Genomic DNA, 22,659 nt, shown 5'->3' with positions numbered 1-22,659 from the left:
CAACTACCCATTCTGAGCACCTCCACTTATCTTCTGAGCAGCAGAGACGTTGGAAAGGTGATGGTGTTCAGAAGCAGTGATCAGGAGATTTTCAAGCACGTACTCACCAACAAAGCAATGGTGGCAAACTAGACACCACTCTGCCTTGAAGTTTGCTATTTATACACTGTTATATCTAAAAGACAGTCCCACATCATGGCACAATGATGAGAAAGCAGAGTCCTGAATTAATGCACTGACACTTTGTGATTTCCTTTATGTTTGTCACACTCTCCTTATTTGCTGATGGAGGGTGAAGCTCTGTACAAGTGGCAGCAAGCAGCCCTGGAGCAGTCTCCCTCGCCTTACTGCTGCCTCCAGTTAAACAACGTGACAGCAGTGACACAGAACAGCTGCCCCCAGAAAGTTTACTTTCATTGGCCCGCAAGAGCCTACCATCCACGTCTCCCTGCACAATGTCACATCCAGCTTTCATGCCACTCAATGCTTTTAAAAGTCTCCAGAGCAGCAGTGGTGGCATGCAAGGGGGAAATAGTAAACCTTCTACCTCCAGATTACTTCAGCAGTTTTGCAGAATTTTTTTGATATCTTGGAAGACTGAAATAGGTCAGAAGATCTGTTTTTCCATTTATTTACATAGTCTTTTCATGGTTATGGATGATTCACATGGCTCCTGAGGAGTAAAAAATAATAAAAAAAAAAACCTCCAAGAAACACCCTCCTCCTCCACGTTCATTTTTTGCCGTACCCTCAAGCTCTGGAATGATACAATGGAGGGAAAAGGAATTCAAGTGTATATATGAAGATCTATATAGCTACAGCATAAACAGATGAAAATGCAACCCACAAGAATACTGGCTGCATGTTTAAGAAGACAGCTGCACACAGGAAGATTTCATTTGCAGTGTTGGACTCTACATGAGGTTGTAAGAGTTCCAAGGATTTATGCTCAGGTGCATGCCTACTTTTTTTCCTAGATATTTTGTCATGCACTTTGTCACACACACTCAAGCCAAAGCAAGCAGCTTTGTGCTAGCCACAGATACATATTTCCGTAAAAGATGGACCAAGACAACCTACAGAAGATGTATGACATGAAGGTATCACGCTGGTGTCTCTCCTATAACATTTGACCACATTTGAGGAGCAAAGCCCTACAGCTGTGTCCATGACAGTAACATGCCACATGGGCACCAGGTGGGAGCCGCTGCTGCCAGCACACTCGACTATTCCTGAAGTTCCCTGTCAACAGTTGTCATCGCCTGTTCAGTTACAGAGATCCCCTTATAATCCTTTGCTTTCCCTTCAGTTACTCACATGTCATTGCTCCATTGCTTGCTAGCCAGCAAGCACCACCACTGGTCTCCCCAGCAAGTCAGTAACAACAAACTCTGCTTCCATCCAGGAGAGCCTCTCCATCCATACCCAAACCTTCAATGACCTGAACTGTGAATTTGCCATTTGCTCTCTTTGCATGTAGGACAGTGATAGGATACTACTGATGAAACAGAAAAAGCTTGTATTTCCTATGCAAAGACTTTCTGGAGGTGGGATATTTCTACTAATTCAGAAAAGCAAAGCCAGCTACATCCTGGAAAAAAGGTTTCCATCTCCTGCCTTGCTGTCCCTAGGGGTGCTGGCACAGGTACAGGATGTATGTGCTTTTTGTGGTTTGCTGCACAGTAATTGTTGGTGTGCTGAGCCCCTATCCTGAGATAATTCGATATGCCATGACTGAGTGGAAAAGCATGGAGACAAAGTCAAGGAGTGCAATCAACAATTCCAAACTGCACACATTACATATTGCTCTTGGTGTTCCTGGAACCTTGAGTTGCACTCTAGAAAAATTAGTGCAGATACTCTGAACGCAGTTCAACGGAAGAAACAATAGTGATTCCTGGGAATGAAGCTAAGTATTACACAGAGCAATACAGACTCATTCTCTTAGGGAAATATCTCTCATAATACTGCATGACATTTTGCCAAGGCATGCACTCATACTGAAAAGACTTCTCTGCAATTTTATTATGGCTACATAAAAGCCGATACCAAGCCTCAGAGCTGAAGAGTCAACAGATTGACAAGAAACTTGAACTTCTCTCTAATAGTGCAAAACAAGTTTCCAAAATGTGTACAGCTCACAGTGCAGACATTTGTTTCCAAATCCTTTTGTGGATACCACAGATATCTGGCCTTCTGACATACTTCAAAGTTCTAAAGGGAGACAGTGTCATACAAAAGACTGAATTCCTGACAGCTGAACAGATTGCTCATTTGTGCAGCTCTGCCCAAAGTGAGGATGTACAATGTACAATACTTAACGCTTCTGCTCCTGCCTTCTCCTCTCTTTCTTTAAGCAATTTGCTTAATTTTAAGTTACCCTCCACAGAGCTGAAATAGCAGTATCTATCTCCCGGTGGTATCTCAAGAAACAATTTGTTGATGTCTACAAGTTGTTTTGATTGCGGTAATAGACACCAGAGAAAGATTTAGAAATAGATTTCTGTGGAGAGGAAAAAAAAACTGTAAATGTGTAAACATTTAAAATGTAGTACTTATATAAATCCAACTCTGTATAACAGAGGCCTTCTAGTTAATAAATATAAATAAAGAATGGTTTCTGAACAAACTGAACTACAACACAAAGTCAATGTGTTTTTTCTTTACAGAATTGAAACACGAGGACTATATTTTCTGTGATAGCATCAAATCAACACTTATGAGATAGCTAAGAGGATGTTCTGCCCTGGATATCTCTTCTTAAAAACAGCGAGCTTAAAAGAAGAAAGCCAGTCAAGGTGACATAAGAACTGAACTTAAGCAAGCCTTGAATTTTGTGTTAAGATCAGTCACAGTCAAGACCTCTTTCCCAATTAGCCAAGACCCTCATGTACCATGGGTAAGAATCATACAGCTGATGGTTAAGGAGGAGGGATTTCTGCTACATCAATAATATTTGAATATTGTTAGGAAATGTTTGAAATGAGAGTCACACAGAGCTTCTGTATGCAGCAAAGCTTTGATCTGTATTTCCACAGGGGTAATGGCCTTAGCCACCTGCATACTTCTGCCACTCCATTCCTAAATACTGGAATTCAGAGAGCAGTGTATCACTGAAATCAAATGATACTACAACAATCTGCAACCTGTCTCTTCAATACCAGCAAAAATAATTTTATTCTACTTACAACCTTAATCAAGACTTGAAAAACTGCTGAGTAATATGCATATTTACTCTAACTTCCAAGTGAGATACAACTTGAGAGCATTAGAGGTGATTCGTCTCAGTGAACCAAGAAATAAGCAAACGGTGAAAGAGTGCCTGGGGCAAGCACTTCTGAGTTGCTTATCTGGGACAGCTTTTAGTTACAATTAGTCATTGGTACATTTTTGTTATTGTTCCACACCATTTTTTTCTTCAATTACGAAGAGCTGAAAAAGCCTTTTCAAGACATAGTTGAGACAAACCATATTTCTTCAGTAAAAATTTTCTATTATTTAACATCTAATTTTCCTTACCATCTGTCTTAGATTAATTCTTGCCTCTTTCATAGCTTTATGTTCAGTGTTTTGTAAACCAGTCAGCTCCATAATCCCCATCTCACTCATTTCCCAAAAATGACAGCGGAGAGGAATAGAATTTCTTCCTCGACATTTCCAGTTGTGGTGACTGGAAGGATTACCAGGCTGTGCAGGAAAGAAACACACTTGCATTCCAACCAGAAGTCCCCAAAGAGCACCACTGACTCCTACTGAGCTCACTCCTACAGCTCTCAAAGCCAGCTTCAGATCTAATGGTCAGTTTGACTCAATCCTAACCAGAACAGATCAAGGACAACAAGCCTCTTCTGTGGAAACTATAAATGCCTTTACCTTGCACTCTTTTTATACCCCAATTTCATACAGCACAAGCTGTCCTGTACAACCCATGTCCTACAAAGTATTGATATTTTGCCACAATTCCTCTCAACAAACAGGAAAGGCCATCAAAATACACAAAAGAGCTGGGGACTTCACTGAGAAGTGAGATCCCTATGTTCAAATCTCATCTTGCCAGACTCCAGTGACCTAGACTGAAAATCTCTGCTTTGTCTCAGACACAGCAGGTACTTGCTTTCTCATAACCCAAGCACAAGTAATCTTTTTTTTCCTTCCAGTGCTTCTTCCCTAGCCTCACTTGTCCCAGAGGTGTTCTGGCTCAGTGACACACTTCTATACAATTTTGTTCAGCCAAAAAATGTCTGACAGTCTTTAATCTTAGCATTTATCTGCTCTTCTTATTCCCTGTGGTCACATCACTTTGAATAGTCCTGTGTGAAAACTTATTGCCTTGGTTACAAAAAGTACAGAGCAGAATATTTACAACACTTAAGAGAGAAGCAAATTTGTGTGCTGCTGAACATGGGGAATAAGTAGATAAAATACACAAGAAAAACTAGTCTTAAAATCTTAGTTTTAACACTGAGAAGAGACTTTTACCATGGATCTCGTCATGAACTAATGTTTGAATCAATGCACCAGGTGTATTCCCTGCACAAAGGGACTCTGCCTGACATAGACCCACCATGCCATCAACACTGTTGATCGATTTTTCATGCCTATTATTATATTATGTCATTGTTGTTTTCTAAGGCAAATATACCCCCATCCATATTTTCCTAAAATGTAGTTCTTAAGGGCAAATTATTCCCTTGCATAAAAAGTAGGCGAAGCCTTAGAAGTATTTTATGCAGCTTTCACATTTACATGAGCCTTTCTCAGGTTTTGATACACCTGAGCTGAAACACTGAAATCACCACAATTCAGGTAGTAGAAATGGAAGTAATACTGCATTTGTTAAGCAGAAACATAAGTGCTTACATTTACTACGGAAGTGTTTCAATATAAGTTTCCAAAACAGCAAAACATGAAAACACCTTGCATTCAAAATGCAGCTGTTATACTTTTAAGTAGGAAATTGACTTTTTAAGCTAAAATTCTCTTAAGCATATAGGGAAAAGTTTGGCAAGACATTGCTTTCCATCATCAGATGAAATTTTGAAAACTGTTTCCTAACCGAACATTTCCTTGCAAACGTTTTGGACACTTTCATCTGACTTTAAATTCAACTGATGCTTGTATCTCTCATGGTTAAAAGATAAACAGCAGATTTCAGAAGATAAAAGTAGCTCTCCTTTACAGAGTAAAACGAAGTTTTCAGAGGGGAAAAGTGCTACAATAGTTTGCAAAGGGGAATATGTCTTTTTTTTTTCCCTTTTAAATAAATAAATCCTTCACATAGTTACAGTCACAAAGTGGTTTAATTTAATAAACAAGATCTCATTTAAATAAAAAATTAACTTCTAAAACATTAGAAAACTCACTCTTCACGTTTAAGTGTCCAGCAGGAAAACCTGCAACGCCCACAGCCCAAGTTAATTTCCATGAATCTACAGGTAGGACTTTATTGTCCTCAAACAAATGCAGTGCAGCACATTCTCTTCCTTGGGGACATACTGATGTGTCACAAAAAGAAGAGGATGCAACATGTTTATACTGCAGTATAACGTACTTTCATACACCAGTATGTTTCTTGCCCAGCACTGCATTATTTGGGAGGACTCCACAGAGGAAGGCACTCTGTCCCTTAGATGTTCACTGACTCCTTCTGCCACAAACCTCCGAAATATGACTCATTTCCAACGTAAGAGTAAGCTACTTGCCACAAACTGCTTTGATGGGTTAGAAATCAACAGTGGGAGCGGGAGCGGGTAATTGCAATGAAGGGCTCTACCTAATCCCCATTAGAAAAAAAAAACAGCAACAAACACTTAAATACATTGTGTTTGTATTACCTCAAGGCACAAGAGAAATAAGCTGCCCTTCCAGGACTGGGAACACTCATGGTCAAGGGTGAAAAAAGAAGCTACTTCCTTGCGGACATCCAGGGCACAACACAGGATCTCCACCCTGTCGTGTGGGTGGCTCTAACCACAAAAATCCACACAAGTCAGTCCTAAGTAAAGGACACACACAGCTTTCAGCAAAGCATTACAGACTCCATGAAATATACGCTTCAGTCAGTGCAGGAAGAATACAGTCATCTTTCACATAAAGTTGTCTTAGTTTATCAAAACTTCCCTAGGGTCACAAATAATCACATCACAAATGCAAAACTGAAACTTCCTTTTGATGTATTTTATTTTCTACTAATTATGCCCCTTTAAAATTAGAAAGGAAAGTGATAGAAACTAAGCTGGTCCAAAGAAAACAAAGAGGGAGAAAAATTTCCCAGTAATTATTTAATTCCTTTCACATCTTAGGGCATATTTACTAGCCTTCCTAGCATAGGTTTTAAAGGTTTTTGGTTCAGCTCTCAGGACATGCAAAAACCACTGAACTCTCTGAGCAAGAGATGCACTCAAATAACTAGGACACTTCAGACAGCGGCTTTTTCTCCTTATTTTGAGGAACAGCAGCTGAAGCTTTCCTCTTGGAAGAGAATTTATCAGGAACAATAACACTAGCAGATGAAAACCATGTATATTTCTTAAGGCTTTTTAAGAAACACATCAACAACAGATAATACATTACATTTAGGAACGATTCACAGACTTCCTGCAAGATTCATTTGTACAGGATATTACCTGGATATGCACAAGGAGCTGGATTGGGAACAGTGGTGAGGTTATGCCTAAAACTTTATTGGAAACAACCTCTATAAGTGATGTTTCAGGTGCCCCCCACCAGTGGCCACACTGAGGTGTACGGAGTGGGATGCTTTGCCCTGATCTTGGATGAGGAAGGTGAAAAGGGGAAGGATGCTAGAAATCATGCTGTGATACTGGGAGATCAAATCACCATGTGTGTAGGTGGCACTGCATCGCAGCCTGCCCTATCTCAAAGAACAGCACTTGGGCTGGTTTTCAAACTAGACCAAGTGATAGAAGCTTTCTTCAACTAAAGACCCTTTTCATACAGAAAACAAATTAGGCCAAGGCTTTACAGCTCACTCTAAAGATTAGATCAAGAAGTGCATCACAGTCCAAACCATCCGTCACTGGTGAAGCACAAATTTAAACCCATTCTTAAAGGTCTTTCTCTCCAAGATACTGCAAGGGCCACATGCTGCCAAATCAATGCAGGTGAAGAAGCCTGTTCCTGGGCTACATGAGTCAAGCTGTGAGAACGGCACACCACACCCTGTGCTATTCTGGCTGTGAAACATATCTACTCAGATGGGAAGAGATGTTTCTGTGACACCTCATTCTCCTGGCATGCTGCACATGGAATTAACAACAACAACAAAAGGAGCGGGATATTTCTTAGCAGTTTACAAAACAAACAGAAGAAATAAAACTCAAAGAAATATGTGACTAATACAATATAGCGGGAAAAAAAATAAATCACACATCTGTTTCCATGACAAGTTTTATCTACAGCAAGATGGTAAACAGAGTGGTCGTGTTCAAAATGCATCATGCTGACTGTGGCAAGGCAGCTTTAGTTTACAGCATTGTGATATAAATAAAAGCTGTTTCTAGCCATATAGAAGCATTACTGATAATCTGTAGCTAACATTTATCTCTGTCTCCAGGAGGCTAGTTCAAACAGAGAGGTGGACGATATCTGATACTCACCTTTATAACCACTGAAGGTGATGAAGGATTTTGAATTCTAATAGTTTTGGGGATCAGTCACTTGAAGGAGCTAGGAGGGAAACAGAAGAGCACTCACCACTTGCTCATCCTCCATGAGTGCTTTTCCAGACACCAAGTCTAATTACTAGCAGAAAGCAGACTTTTAGGCAGCTATTCATACAATAGAGTTCATGATAACAGGTATAGTCACATGGTCATAGAGGACTTGTTGGAAGTTCAGAAATTCACTTTAGTCTGATATTTTTTCTGCTAGCTGCGCTCATGCTGAACTACAGCTCAAGAAGTAGAATTGCAGTCAGAGGTCTGGGAGCTTCTTGGGAAGACAATGATTGCATCATCTGCATTTAGTACTAGATGTGACTTCAGCATTGAGGATTGAAAGCGTATCAAATGAACCAAGTGCTTGTTCAAAACCCACCACAAGCAAATAGGTACTAGTCACTACATCCCAATGCGCTGAAAAAAACTTCACACATAAACCAAAGAGAAAGCAAGACAGTTAAAGCATTTGCTGTGTAAGACGCATCCAGCTTTATGAGTAAAAAAGAAAAACATATCTGCAGATATGTAGGTGTCAAAGGTTTATCAGCAGAACAATATGACAGTTTCCATGATTCATAACTATCTTGTCAGATTTGTGAAGGGAGCACAAAGAGTGAGAAGATAAAGACAAAAGAGATCATGTTATTTTAAGCTTCATTCAGAAGGTACCAGACTATTTCTAACAGTAATGAAGGAAATGAGATTTATGTGCATCTTGCAGTATTTGCGATCAGCTGGGCCCAAATATGCTTCCTTATGCGAACTGGTACACGAGTATGTAAAAAGACATTTACACAAACAGATCACCATGTGTATAAACATGTCCCCATGAATGTTAATTTCTCAAGCCAAACCTGCTTCCGTTCAAACCTATGGCACAATTTCTTTTGACTCAAGGGGAAGAAAGAACGGGAATCTGACCTCTGCAAAAAAAAAAAAAAAAAATTCTCAAGGATGTTTGCTTTAAATCAGACCAACATATTGGATTGTCCAGCGGCTTGAAGATCACTCAGCCATTGAAACAGATTTATGGGAATTCACTTCTACAATCTTTCCCCAACACATGTTCAGTAAAGCTTTCACAAGTGGTTATTTCCTCTAGACTGCACTCAGATTTACATTGCTGATACACCCAAAGGCCACTGAAGTTTTGCCTACAGATTCAGAAAACCGAGTCCTTTGTATTTGGGATGCAATCATATTTTATTCCAGGGGACAGTCTGTTTTCCTTTAATCGTAACAAACATCAGATATTCTATTTTATAAGTAGGTTGACAGAAGTCTGGTGTGTCAATTTACAGAAGCCCTGTTTATTAATTACGGCTAGCTTTGGTTAACCTCTGCACACCGATATCAGTGTTTATTTATTTTCTAACAGAATATTTTTTATTTTTCCCATCTACCAGCATAGTTTTTATCAGTGGCTAAAAGGCATCCAGGAAAAGCGATCCATAAAACACAACAATGCAGTATATTTCCCATTGCTGCTCAAGGTATTAAAAGGTTAGTTCAAGTCTGTAGGCACTGAAATCATATCACCACTATCACTGCCTTGTGGGAGCAATAATTCTGGGTGGTCTGTAACACTACAACTCCTGGCCTCCTAGATAGTATGGCAATGTTGTCAAGAATAGCCTAGCTAGGAGTGTAACTAGGCCAAGGCTTTTTGACCTCATAGATAAATAGGTTTTGTTGAAAGCCGTTCTATTATTTTTCAGATTAGCTTGGACTTGCATTTGGTTCATTCTCTCTTGAGGGGATGGGGAAGAGAAAGAGGCCTTGAGATACCCAAAAAATGTTTATCCAGCTGCAGTAGCTTAAAGTATAACTGTCAACATCTCCACTCCCTCATGCAAATCTAAGTTTGTAAACAATCCTAATAATTACTCCTCACTGTTGTTCGTTTTAGTTTTACATTCCTCCCTGACCAGCTACAGCACTTGAAGCAAGGAGAGCAATGCTAGTGAACCCAGTGTTGACTGCAGTGGAAAAAAAACACTGTACTAAAACCATGGGCTCCCAGAACAGACTGTTCAATGCTAATTTTATATCTTAAAAAACTGCGCCAGTTTGACATCAGAGTGGAGTATTTTTCACATTTTTTTATATAATCAAGAGCAACTGGGTTGCTTTTTTAAAAAAACAAACAAAAACATTTGATTCAGCTCCCATTCTCTTGTGTAAATGGCCTTAGAACATTTATGATTCTTTTTTTAAAGCTGTGCAATCAAAATGCACTTTACAGGCATTTCCCGACTACCATTATTCATAAAGTAAAATATTTTATTTAATTTGTTGATAGTTTGCTTTTTCCTAGCTGAGGGCCAGTAACTCAGGGAAGATATCCACTAAGCTGTCTGTATCAGAAGTGAGTGGGATGTTGCATTTGTTTCCTTTTTCATTAATTAATAAATAACGATGATAATAATAGCGGGTGACATGGTTAACCATCACTGAAGACATTTTATTCCAGCGACAGTGAAAAGCTCTAGCATTTATGTACCTTCAGCAAATGCCTGATTTTAAAGTATTTATACACAGGTTTAACAGGGAATAGCTCTGAGGAAAATAACGAGCCTAATGAATCACCAAGACTAGTCTTGCACACAAACATTTGTAGCACTAGGGACTAACAGCTTCAAAATTGTAGAGATGATTCTCTTTAAACATAACTTTTAGAAGATCTTTTAGATGTTACAAGAAATCATTCTCTGAGCAGCAAAATAAAGTACTATTTCTCACAGAGTTTACACCTGAAGACTGAGGTTCTTGGAGGATTCTTTAATGAACACAGCTTTTCCCTTAGAAAAACTCCAAGGTCCTTTACACTTTCTCCCCAGCAATTTTCAGATCACTCTAAGAACACGGGACCTTTGATATCTCTGTTTCACTCAAATTTGATTAGAAGTTGGCCCAAAAATTTGGAAATAATAAGGGGACTTGTAAAGCAATGGCATAAATCCTGTTTCTGACATGATTTCTTTAGAAAGAGTAATTATGCTGAAATATGAAGATATATTGCTATACCAATATACTATTGAACCTACAGTTGTAAAACACACGTCTGGTTTGCATATATTGAATTGACAGGTTATATCCCAAGAAGAATGTGTAAGCACAAGTAGCTGGTCCAAACTTAATTCTGTGCTTCTTATCTGTGGCTTCAGTTCTCAGCTTTGATACGGCTTTTATATTACTTTCTAAATGCGAAGGTTTAACTACACATTTGCCCACAATCATCCAGCTTGCCAGCAACTGAAATGAATGCCATGTACAACCTCACAATTTTGCTATTTTCTCATATTTCACATGGAGCTTGCTTTCAAACATGCACCTGATCTAAGAGCTCTACAGTGTGTCAGCCTACCTTCAGTTTCTGCTGGCAGGTGGAATCCTGAAATATAGATTCCTGCCTTCATTTTCTCTATCACTTCTTTCTCTCTTCTGAGATGCACTGATAAAGCAGTTTTATGAATTTAGTGTCTTGGTGGGTTTTTTCCTCTTTATCACCTTAGTCAAGACCCTTCCACATTTCCTTTGGAGAAAACAATCACTTCGGTCAGTCCAGCTGCCAAACAGACATCGGATGTCACCTCTAGAGTCCTGGAGGTCGTAAGCCCTCAGGTAGTTTCTCATACATCATATCATCACATATGCAACGAATTCTTAAGGCCTTGAGTTACCCTAGAGGCTAGAATACCCCAGATTTGCCATCTGGCCAAAACTGCACAATTCACTACAGTAAACACCAGATTCACAAAAATGCCAGAACTATCACACGCCACTGCTTACAGTCACATCTCCTCTTGGTAAATGACTAAGGACGTTTCAGTGGATACTGAAAGTTGGTCTCTAGACATCTGGAGGTGAAGGATTAGAAATAAGTCTCCTGGGAAGCAGATGAGAGGTATTATGTCCTCCACCTGGACTCAAAAGGCTGTCTCTTCAGCATTCAGCGATATTAATGGTGGAACATGATATAAAAAAGATTCACCTCAACCTACCAGGTAACATTACTCATGTCTGCATGACCCTAATAAGGACAGCATACATGGCTGAGGGTCAGTTTGGCACACAGATGTTGCCCTTATCTGACCCCTTTTCCATTTGCTGAGCAGGAAGCCCCATAGAGCAGCTGCTGAAGGGCAAGAGAACAGGATGATATTACAGAGGTTACAGCTTCTCCAGTTCCAGCCCTTAAAAAAAAAAAAATCTGAAACCCATTAGTTTCCTCAGTCATACAAATCTGCACCATCCATTCTGCCAAGTAGCATTTTGGTGTCCATTTCTTGTCCCTGAATTTCCTCATTTTCAATACCAACATGGAGAAGAATTGCAGTGAGTTCTACTGTGTGAAACTTCTCTGTGATTGTCCTATCCGCATATTCTCGTGTTCAGTCGTAATTTTCTGCCAATGTTTACCAGTATCAACCCGGCAAAATTCACCTATGGCATGCTATTTAAGTCATTTTTATAAGACCTTATCAATGGTCTGGCTTTGTAAATGCAGAGTAGCATGTACAGCTTTACAAAAGAGCATGAAACGCAAGCTTGGAATGCAGATTAAGCACATCATTTTGAGAGCCACTGTAGCAAGCATTAGGTGCTGACTTTACAGCTCGTCCCCCCTATCTCCTTTAGCAGCAATATCTTCAAAGAATTCCATCAAGGCAGTGAGCTGTGACCTCCATTTCCTGATGTCGTGTCAGCCTGCTGTAATCAAGCTGAGCTTTTCTGAAGCTAGTCTTCCATTTGATCTCTGAAAAAAGAAAATGATTTCTAGGACTTTCCAACTAACAGATGTCAGTCTCTGGAGCTGGTTCATATGGGTGCTTTCCCAGACAGTTGGAGCAAAGGTGTTGTGCCAGCACACGTGAAGATGCAGGGAACTTCTATGAAACTTCTGTGCCACTCTGGCATAACATTTCCCAAATCTGCCCTGCTTCCCTCCCCATGCACCTTTCTGCTCTTGGGCAGGAATTTGCTGGGTATTGCCCATATACCGAGAGGGAGGAAGGGCTTGGCCCCTGCCTCAAGTTGGAGCGTGTGCCCGGCGCCAAGCAGGGTTAATGAAATGAGAGGGGAACAGCAGCTACCTAATAAATCTCCATGAGCCTGAATGCGTGTCCTGGTCTGTATCCCATTAGTGACTGCTTATTTAAAAAAATAAATAAAACTAACATATCTAAGTGACACCTGGATACCAGCCAGTCCTCATCTCTACCTCTAAAGCTCAATTCCTTAGCCAAGAAAACATTCATATATGAGAGATAAAACCAAAATGAATCTGAGATTCCAAAAAAAAGAATTCCTACAAGGCAGATGCTTCTTTTAAAAGCATCTTTATTAAGTGTATTATGAAAGCTGCAGAAAATTTGAGTTTTTATTTTTTTAAATAAAATCTTGATGTCTATTTTCAGCACAAAACAAAAAGACTTAGCATTCCTATAATCATGAAGCTCTGGGTGAAATTTTGGGCTTTCAGTGTTGTGGTACAATATGACATATTATTTTACAGTATTTTATTTTAGATGTGTTTTTGTTTGTTTTTATAGGTACTGAGGTTAGAGGCTGTTTTTTAAAATGCTCCTGAGGTTTTGGAATTTGGATGATTTCTATGTGAGTAATGTAAATATTAACTCTTGTTCAGATAGACAAGAAACATTTTGATTTGATTATGTTTCTACTAATTTTTATTTAAAATAATTATGAAGCCTGATGCGTTAGGGTGGAACCTGACATGACATCACTAAGCATTCCTCTTAACAAGTAGTATAGAAAGGAAGTTCATTAATAATTACGTTCAATAATGAGGTGTTCTGAACAATAATTAGTGCTTCTGAAGTTCTATTCTTCTGAAGGAAAAGACTATTTATTTTCCCAGATAGTTTTGCTAATGTGTAAACCTATTAGTGGAGAAAAAGCTCTATGCAGAAAGTATTACAGATCTCAAAATGTTTTAATTTTTTTCTAGTTAGGAATAAATAAGGTAGATAAACCCCATGTGCAAAATAAATTTGTATTGTCAGAGATGGACAAAGGTCCCTTACGATCAGTGAGAATACTCAATCTGTGTACAGATGAGACATCCACCTAAGTTCTAATTATTTTTATAAGTTTTTAAAGCAGTAGAGCTGAGCTTCCCCACTGCATTGTTAGGAGACTGTGTCAGACCATTACTTTCATCTTTTTTAACAACCATTTAACACAGAACAGATCATGCCGTTCTACTCGGGAGATAAAGGACTAGCCTTAGCCTAGCCCTGTGCATAATACAGTTCAGAACACACCACTTTCTGAAGCAAATGAAGAATCAGTGGGGCTAGCATCAGATGACTCCTTAGGGAACCAACTCCCTTTTACCTAACAGCCCATTGAGGCTGAATTCAAGTTACTCCAGAGCAAGGCTCGGGCTACTGCAATCCACAGCAAGGGCATTGACCTAACTTCTGCCTCCCATTTCAGTCCCAGGAAGGTATAATGCAAGAGCTCCAGCTAACTTGAAAACTTGCCAGGAAGTAGTTGTTCAGCCTGATCAAGGAACACAGTACATCAGAGGGCAACAGGCAACTGCAACATCTATTTATCGAATTCAGATGTAAAACAGATTTTTCTGCTTGCTTAATGCGAAGCTTCAAATTGGTCTCAAGTCTGAATAATTAAAAGTCAGCAATTCCCTAGATTTCAAATAATAATTCTGAAGAGGAGATTCAGACAAAAATGAAAACCATCTAGGTGCCATTAGCTCTTTCCCCCTTGGTTGCCCTACATGCAAGAATTAAACAAGGTGAACAGAGGGAATAAAGAGAGTCAGGGTACGGTACCACTGTAAGTTTTCTTTTTTTCTACTTAAGTTCTCATCAAACAACTCCACTGCAGTGTTCTTGTTATACTAAAACATGTGCTTGCCATAAACAAAGAAAAACTGCACAGCTATGTTTGTCCCCGGAAAAAAAAGATTGCTTCTTTCCCCCTCTGAATTTTTGCCCTTATACCTTCCTTGCCTTTATTTTCATTATAGTCTTTGTCTTTCTGTACTGTCTGAGATTTCTTTCTAATCTTTCAGTTGCTCCCCAATATCCATTGTCCCAACTCTCTACGCTTTTCCTGCTTTAAATGCAACCCATGTCCTGCAAGCATGTGAGGAGGCCAAATACCAGGCAACTTGGCACAAGCTAGTACTTTACACCTATTCACAAAGAGAAAACATTCCTCTTTTCTGAAGGAAAAAGAAAAAATAAAAAGAAGGGGGAACATAGCTCCACTGAGCACTCATAGCAAACGAATGAAGTAATGTTTACACTCAGCCTTTCTAAAATATGTCTGGTTCTTTAATAATGACCTGTCAAAGCTGAAAATTAAGAGAAATACAGTCAGTCTACTATTATTAATTATTCATACTGCAGTAATTTCCTGAGTTCCTGTGAGTGTCTTCATCACATTAGCTGCCTTACATCTGCAAAATCAGACAGACTTTGCTCCAGACCATTCTGAGCTTTCCCTATGGCTCCATCTGGAGCAAGTCACAGCCAGAGCTGCTCACAGACCCTGCAGTCCAGCAGCACCTCGGCTGCATCTCCCAGCAGCCTCAAGTCCCTCCAGGTTTCTGCAGACGAGGAACCCAGGCTGGTCTCATGCCCACATACAGAAGTACAGTTGGGCCCAGACATCCTATTTCAGGTATTGATGTGAACATGGTGCCCTGTAGATGAGCTGAGCAACATAGTTTCCCCAGAACTGCCACTGCACCAGCCAATGGGCAGTCAGTCCAGCACGAGGAAGATGGAAAGCTCCGGTCAAGCACAGATGCTGCAGCAAGGAGTATAGGGCAGCTCTGTTCTGCCAGGCCTCAGTCTGGCAACACTGCATGGAATTTTTAATTCCTCTTGCCTACTCAGCAAGAAAAAAAAACAAACACCAAAAACAACCACTAGTGTGAACAACAACCTAGAGTCATGGCGGAGGAAGATCTGTGACCCAAAGTACGTGTTTATTTGTTATCATTGTACCCATTTATTTCAGAATGGCTTCTTACGAAAGAACTGGGTACCTGTTATCAAATCATGAGCTGTATTTAGGAGACAGCACTAAGCTTTTTCCTCAAGACATAACATTTTGACCTTACACTAAGTTCTCTTTACCATCTTAATATTTTAAGATGTTCCTTAAAATCAAATTCTTAGCACAAATAAGCCTTGTTAAAGTCACAGGGTGTAAAACTTAGGGGCAGAACAGCACAGACCAGTACCAGAGAAGGCTCTGGGCACATGCACTATGAACTTACGGGCATGCACAGCTATCCAAAGATGTTGTGCTCCAGGCATGAAGGAAAGCAATCTATTACTTAGTTAGGAAACTTGCAGCAGAAACTTTTACTAGCACCTATTTGCTCTTTTTCAGCTCTGAACTTTCAAGCCTCAAGTGAACAAGAACAATAATATACAGTGTACTCCTCTTATCTAAGAGAAGGTAGATAGAGCCTCTTCTCTGAAGAATTTATAGCATAGTCATCACTTCCATACCTTGTTTTTGTTTTCTAATGTCACCACAATGCACACAGGGGTTACTTCTTTGACATAAAGCACCATTCATGAACACAGAACAACACTACTACTTTTTTTTTTTTTTAATGATCAGTGTAACATCCCATCATAATAACGCCTCTTCACATATTTCCACAACAAAGTCCATCCTCCCAAGAGTACTCGTCTATTCTCATGGGCACCCACACCAACAGCAAGTTATTCTCAAGAGACAATGGCACCTGAGGGATGCCATCAGCTGTTGCACCACTGAGGCATCAAGTGCTCTGCCCAGGGAGGTGGACAGGGGGACAAGGGCAAAGCAACACAGACAGGGACCTCAGCAGCAAGCAACTCAGTCCCACAATCCTTGAGCAAGCAGAGCAGGTCCAATGGCATGAACTGGGGTCAGCCACAGCCCCACACTCACCAGACAAGTTTTCCATAAGGAGGTAGCTCTGAGGTCAAGCAGGGATGCCAAGGCAAGGTGCATCAAGGCACGCAGCCAGGCAGTGGTACATGTGCAGCACAGCTCAGACCAGGATTTGAGCTTAAATACAGCATCTGAACAAAGGTAGAATGTCCCCAGAGCAGCCTCTCACAGCTTTTCTTCGTAACACCCTGATTTGAGGTTACAGCACAGCTGCCCTTCATCAGAGTTGGCCTTGATCATAGTCAGGTTGGTGAGGAAGACCCTTCTGCCCCACTCAGCACCTGATATTCACCTCCTGGAGCAGAGTAGCAAGCTCATAGCTGTGCAGCCCCTCCATCATCTCTACAACTGTACTCATCAAGTAACTTTTCTTCTGATTTGCATAGACTTTCAATATGAACATTTATTAAGCAGAATAACTATTGTATTTGTTTTGCATATTTTTTGGCTGATTTTTTGAAAGCATAGTGTCTGGTGCAACAAATATAAATGTGAGTTTAACAATTATACTGAAAGGATTACACCGAAGGTCTCTTATCCATATACTTTAAGTTAGGTATATGCTTATGTTAATGGCAAATTTGTCAAAGCAAGAATTAGACCAATCAAGGTTCCTACATATTGTGGGCAAATCTAAGTGGGATTATCTACTCACATTTTTAAAAATAAAGACAATGTTAAAAGTTTCAAGATAGAAGGCATATTCTTAATAAAAATATGATGAAAAACCACAAACATAACACACAGGTTTACATATGCAAAATACAATTGCATCTTGCTGTATAATTTGCAAGGGCCTATACTCCACAAATACACTCCAGTATTTGAGGAAGTCTACAGTTACACATTTGTTTTCAAGAAAACAAATAAAAACAACGAAAATAACTATAATTTCAAACATCTATTAGAACAAAAACAGTAAGAGAAACAAGCCTGGTTTTTACTGTGTCAGGCTAACTTAGCAAAGGAAGGTGTTTCCTCTCCTAACAGGCATGAGCTGTACACAGCTGTGAATGAATGAAAGCAATGCTCAGGTGATGCAAAACAGCCAAAAGGAGGGCACAGATGCCAGCCTGGTGCCTCATCTGCCTTTGGCAGCAAGCTGAAATTTGAAACACGCTACTTGGAAGAGATTTCTGCTTACTCTTATTTTCTAGGACTGAAGGAGATTTTTGTTTAAAGAATACAGACTTTGTTCAAACCTGACATTATTCAGAACTGTATATTGTTGCAGTCTTGAAAAGAAATAATTTAAAAGGTTAAGAGAAGAAATTCCTCACCAACAGGGATTTATTGTTTTGTGGGTTTTTGTTGTTGTTATTGTTTTTGTTTTAAATATTTATTGCCTGAAAGCATGGTGATAGACTCATGCCTATGGGAACTGAGTAACTAATATAAATAAAACAAATGACCGCACAAACTTTACACTGCTCTATAGCAGATATCAGTTTGGCATATTCAGACAAACATCTGCAGTCCTATTTTAAATTATCCTCTCCTTAAGTTTTTGTACTGCTTCTTTCTCCTCTAGCAGCTCTCTATCATTAAACTGAAAGTCAGTTGGTCACAATATAGTAGTGAATCTAAAGTATGTAGTAGAGGTTGTGTCATATTCACAACAGCTTATTAACCGACAGTCCAAAAACTCTTCTCACTAAACTTTTTCTCAGGATTAAGTGGGGAGCCTTAAATTCCCTCATCACCATGCCTCATAGCTTTACTGCAAGCAACGAAGAGAATGGAAGAAACGGCACAAGAGGCTGTGCTGGCCCTGCTCTGCCTGAACCCCCTGCTCAAAGTCACGTTTCCTCCTTTTCCTGCCTGAATTTATGCATCTGGGTCAGGATTTATTCTTTTCCAAATAGTTCATGGTGGCCCCAGTCATTACCTTTCTGGTAATGTCTGACATTTTATGTTATTTAACCACAGTAAAGTCAGTACAAGTTTTGGCTTTTTTGATTATGCATGTGAACTGAAGATCCCACCAAGCTTTTAGAGGTTATAGTGAATTCACTAAGGCAATTTCGATATACTTCAAACCGTGATGATCTACGCGTTCTCTCAAGCTAGACTTTTATAATTGCAGCGAGCAGGATAAGAAGCATAGAGAAAGCCTTGTCGCTGTTACTGCCCTCTGAGATACCAGGTTCTACGGAGGTTTGGAACTGCTTTTGTTTAAGCACAACACTCCAAAAATGTCAAGCAAGCATTCACGAAATACCTCCTCCCAAAACAAGACCCATTCCTAGCAGTTTGTATGTACAGACACAATAGACAAAATGTCTTAGAATACATGCAGCTTAACCTGATTAAAATAAATGCTGTTTGTTCTAAAATCAATCTATCCTATATTGGTTTAAAAACAAAACAGTCCATACCAGCAAGTGTTTTTAATAGCGAAGCTATGTCTGCAGGCTGGCTTTTGCTTGCATAGACACTTCCTCAAAGAGAACAATAAAAGCCTTCGACAATCACCACTGAGGGAGGGAGAACAGAAACTGCTGCATATTATGAGTTTGTATTCTTTAATCATACAATTCAATATAAAATGCAGACCATATTTTAAAATGCTACAGAATTGAACAGGCCACAAAAAGAAAAGCTAAATTGGTCACATCTGAAAAGCTTTACGTTGATGCACAGTCACCTTTCAGCTGACAAGCATTTACCACAAGCAGCTGGTGTTTCAAGAGCCATCAAATTAAAAAAAAAAAAAACACAAAACTAAGCTTCACTCTAACCGCAAGATGAAGACATACAAGAACAAAAATTTACTAACAACTCTGCTATTTCACTCCTGAGAAAGATTTCTAATATAAACAAGGCAGCAATGTACATAGTACTGCACCACGTTATACTTCAAAGAGCATTTGTCAACAGAGGAAGGAGCATTTCTGTTTATTTTAAATAGAGGCATTTATTTTAGTAAAACATTGTATGAAAAATAATATGTAATTTCTAATAAAAAACCTCAGATCAAGGAATACAGCAAAGACCATGTTATGAAAACAAAGGTATATGGAGTTCATAAACAACATCCTGCTTCTTCTAAATTAGTTCTATAGTAAAGTTGGATGTCCCTTGTTTTGTTTTTTTTTTAAATCTATATCCTCGTGTGTTTGTGAGTGATTCCCATCGAGCAAAGCAAAAGTACTGATGAGCTTCTACACAGCAATCCATGGAAACTCACTCGTGCTAACAACAAGGCAGGCTTGTCTTTGCTTTGAAATATGTGTGCACAACTATAACTCATAAGGAGTAGGCAAGTTGCTGTTTTCTCAAGCACTTTGCAGATGCAGTCTGTTTATATTGTTTATGCAAAGATAAGTTTCTTTAGAGCTCCCTCTATTGTGAAATAGAAGAAAACATAATAGTTCTCAGAGCAATCAACAAAAAGGATGATTGTTTTTATATATAGTTGAGAAAGACAAGACATATACAAAAATGTAAAAGCAAAAGTTAAATTAAATCATCATAGGAGTTAGTAACCACAAGTGAATATTTAATTTCTGAGGGGCGAGAGTAGGAGAGAGGTGGGGAGAGAGAGGGAGAGACAGAAAGAGATGCGAAGCTCTGGAGGTTCATTAATTCTTTTTTATTTTCTTCTTAATTTTTTTTTAAGAAATTGCAGTAGGGAAGTTAGAGAGAAGTACTTCAGCAGCTATTCAAATCACCCTCTTTCCACAGCTGAAACAAACAAAACAACAAGAACCCAACAAAAAAACAACAACTTTTAATCACCTTTTCTCAGCAGCAGACTGATCACACTGAGATAAGCACACCGTTGGTATGCCATTAATTTCAGTGCAGTCACGGTGAGGATGAATGAGGCTGTGTCTGACCTAGAGCGCTAATTCAAATCAATATTTTTAATGAAATGTTGAAGTCTCGTGAACACTGCAAATATGATCAATAAGGACATCAAGATGGAGTACAACAAACCAGAATAATGTGACAAAAACTGTTCTGGGGCAGTAACTGATATAAGGCTTGAAAAGAATCACAAGATACTAATTTCTTAATAAAAGCAACAGAACACAGATATCACTTTGGATGTGAAAGTAGCTGGGGCATATCTAGCTGTAAAGCATAAAAAAGAAAAAAAAACTAGGTTGGAAGCAGTTTACTATGTAATATATACTTATGTATAACATTTTTAAAGAGTTAAGAAAAAATATCATTTTATGTAGATTCATGCAGTACATGGAGATGGACCATTGTGCCATTCACACCTACTTTCTGTGTCAGTATATTTATGTTTCCCAGTCATGTGAGGAAACATAGTTCAACTGCACTCAGCTCTTGTTTCTCCTGCTCTCAAGGTAGGCCTGTGCACCAATCAGAGTTGCACCTAACCCCATCCAAAACACTTCCTTTTTTTTTTTTTTTCTAGAGAGAAAACAGGCAAAAGACAGACCAAGAGCATTGCTACTTTTCCTATAAGGGGGAAAAGAGCTGACACACTTTCATTGTACAGCTGTTAAATTAGAAGATACTAATTCATATCTATAGTTGGAAGGGGAAGGAAATTCTTTTTCTTCATCCAAAAGCATTCTAAGCTGGCTGAGGTCTGACTACTGCTCTTACCCCACTCCCTCCCTAGGCACGCACACAAGCTCAACCCCACCAGGTAACAATACAACAATCAAGTTAGCTATTCTAGATACAGTTAGCGCCTAGCGAGCTGTTGTAACAGTTACCACCTAGATATAAGAAGGCAGAAGGAAGACCTGAGAGATACTATTACCCATCATTACCTCATGGCCACCACAAAACAAATCTGAAGGCACTGCAGAAAACCTGTGTAACACCACTGAGCAGCCATGCCACCTGAGTGCTACACCACCTGTCTCCATAATGCGCAGGGACATGGAACTTAAGAGCCGAGTGCTGCAGGCACAGCCTTAAATGGCTACCTGGTAGGTATGTTCTCAAACACACTTTGCTACATAGTAGATCCACAGCATACAGATCACTTTCTTGATCCTACGCCACAAGCTCAAACGATCCTTGATTATTCATTCAAGCACCATTTTTTTCACTCTTCGATTGGAGACCACAAGCCCAAACCCACACTTGCTATGGGAAACACTTGAGCACAGCCTCAGGAGCTGAACAAACAGGTATGGACTAGACGTGAACTATCCAAATGAAAAAGCAAAGACCAAAGCAGAAGCAGTTTGTTTCTCCAAGAATGATCGCACTAGAAATTACAGTGACTTTTCCAGCTCCCCCGGCTTCCTGTGCTGCCCTGCAAAGCTGTACACACGCATCTCAGCAGCAGTACCTCACCACTGCCACCCTACAAGCCAGGGAGAGCAAATAGAAGCCCTCATTATCCCCACAGAGCCAAATTTGACTGAAAGAAAAAGCATTAATATTTCTGGTATCCCCAGGGTAATACAAGAATGTTTGTAACAGGGAAATAATTAGCACATCAGAGTACACAGTGCAAATAAGCATTCAGGTGCAGCTTGGTTATAAGGAGGAATCCAGAGACATTACATAGTGAGAGCAAAACCTCCATGCCCCACCTCAATCCAATTATAGACCCATGTGTGCTTGCAAGGGTGTGAACAAGGCAGCCAAATCTTTCGTCTGAAAGCAGTTCATGCATCAGTTACCACCACTGCAGTTAAATTTTGATGTGGCTGCATCACTGTGGGTGGTGTGTTTCACTGCACCTCTGTAAACTTAGGTGAAAGAAAGATGCAGGAAATGAGGTGAATGCAAACATTGTGGAGAGGGTTGAGATTTTTTCCTCTTTGCCTTGGAAGAGACGCAAATAGCTAAAGGCTGGAGGTCACTCGAGCCCCCCAGCTAGTCTTTGTCATAATGGACAACAACCAAGTCTGCAGGTGATAAGTTATCGTTTTTCAGAAATATTTTGTATACCTCCTGCTGAGCTTTTCTGGAATTCAAGGCACAAATCAATATTTGGTATTTTCACTGTGCTTGAGGTGCTATTGTTCTTTGTATTTGAAAACAGTAACTGTTCAGATAATTATAAAGGTAACTAGGG

General features: G+C 39.6%; 1 long non-coding RNA gene across 1 annotated transcript in view; it reads right to left on the bottom strand.

Annotated features, from left to right (window-relative positions):
• LOC110404309 overlaps nt 1–22,659 on the bottom strand; it is a 35,756-nt gene that overhangs the window by 12,325 nt on the left and 772 nt on the right. The gene's annotated exons all lie outside the window — the stretch shown is intronic.

Source organism: Numida meleagris, chromosome 10, assembly GCF_002078875.1.
Source record: "Numida meleagris isolate 19003 breed g44 Domestic line chromosome 10, NumMel1.0, whole genome shotgun sequence".
NCBI lineage: Eukaryota > Metazoa > Chordata > Aves > Galliformes > Numididae > Numida > Numida meleagris.
This window is presented reverse-complemented; position numbering and strand designations above follow the sequence as displayed.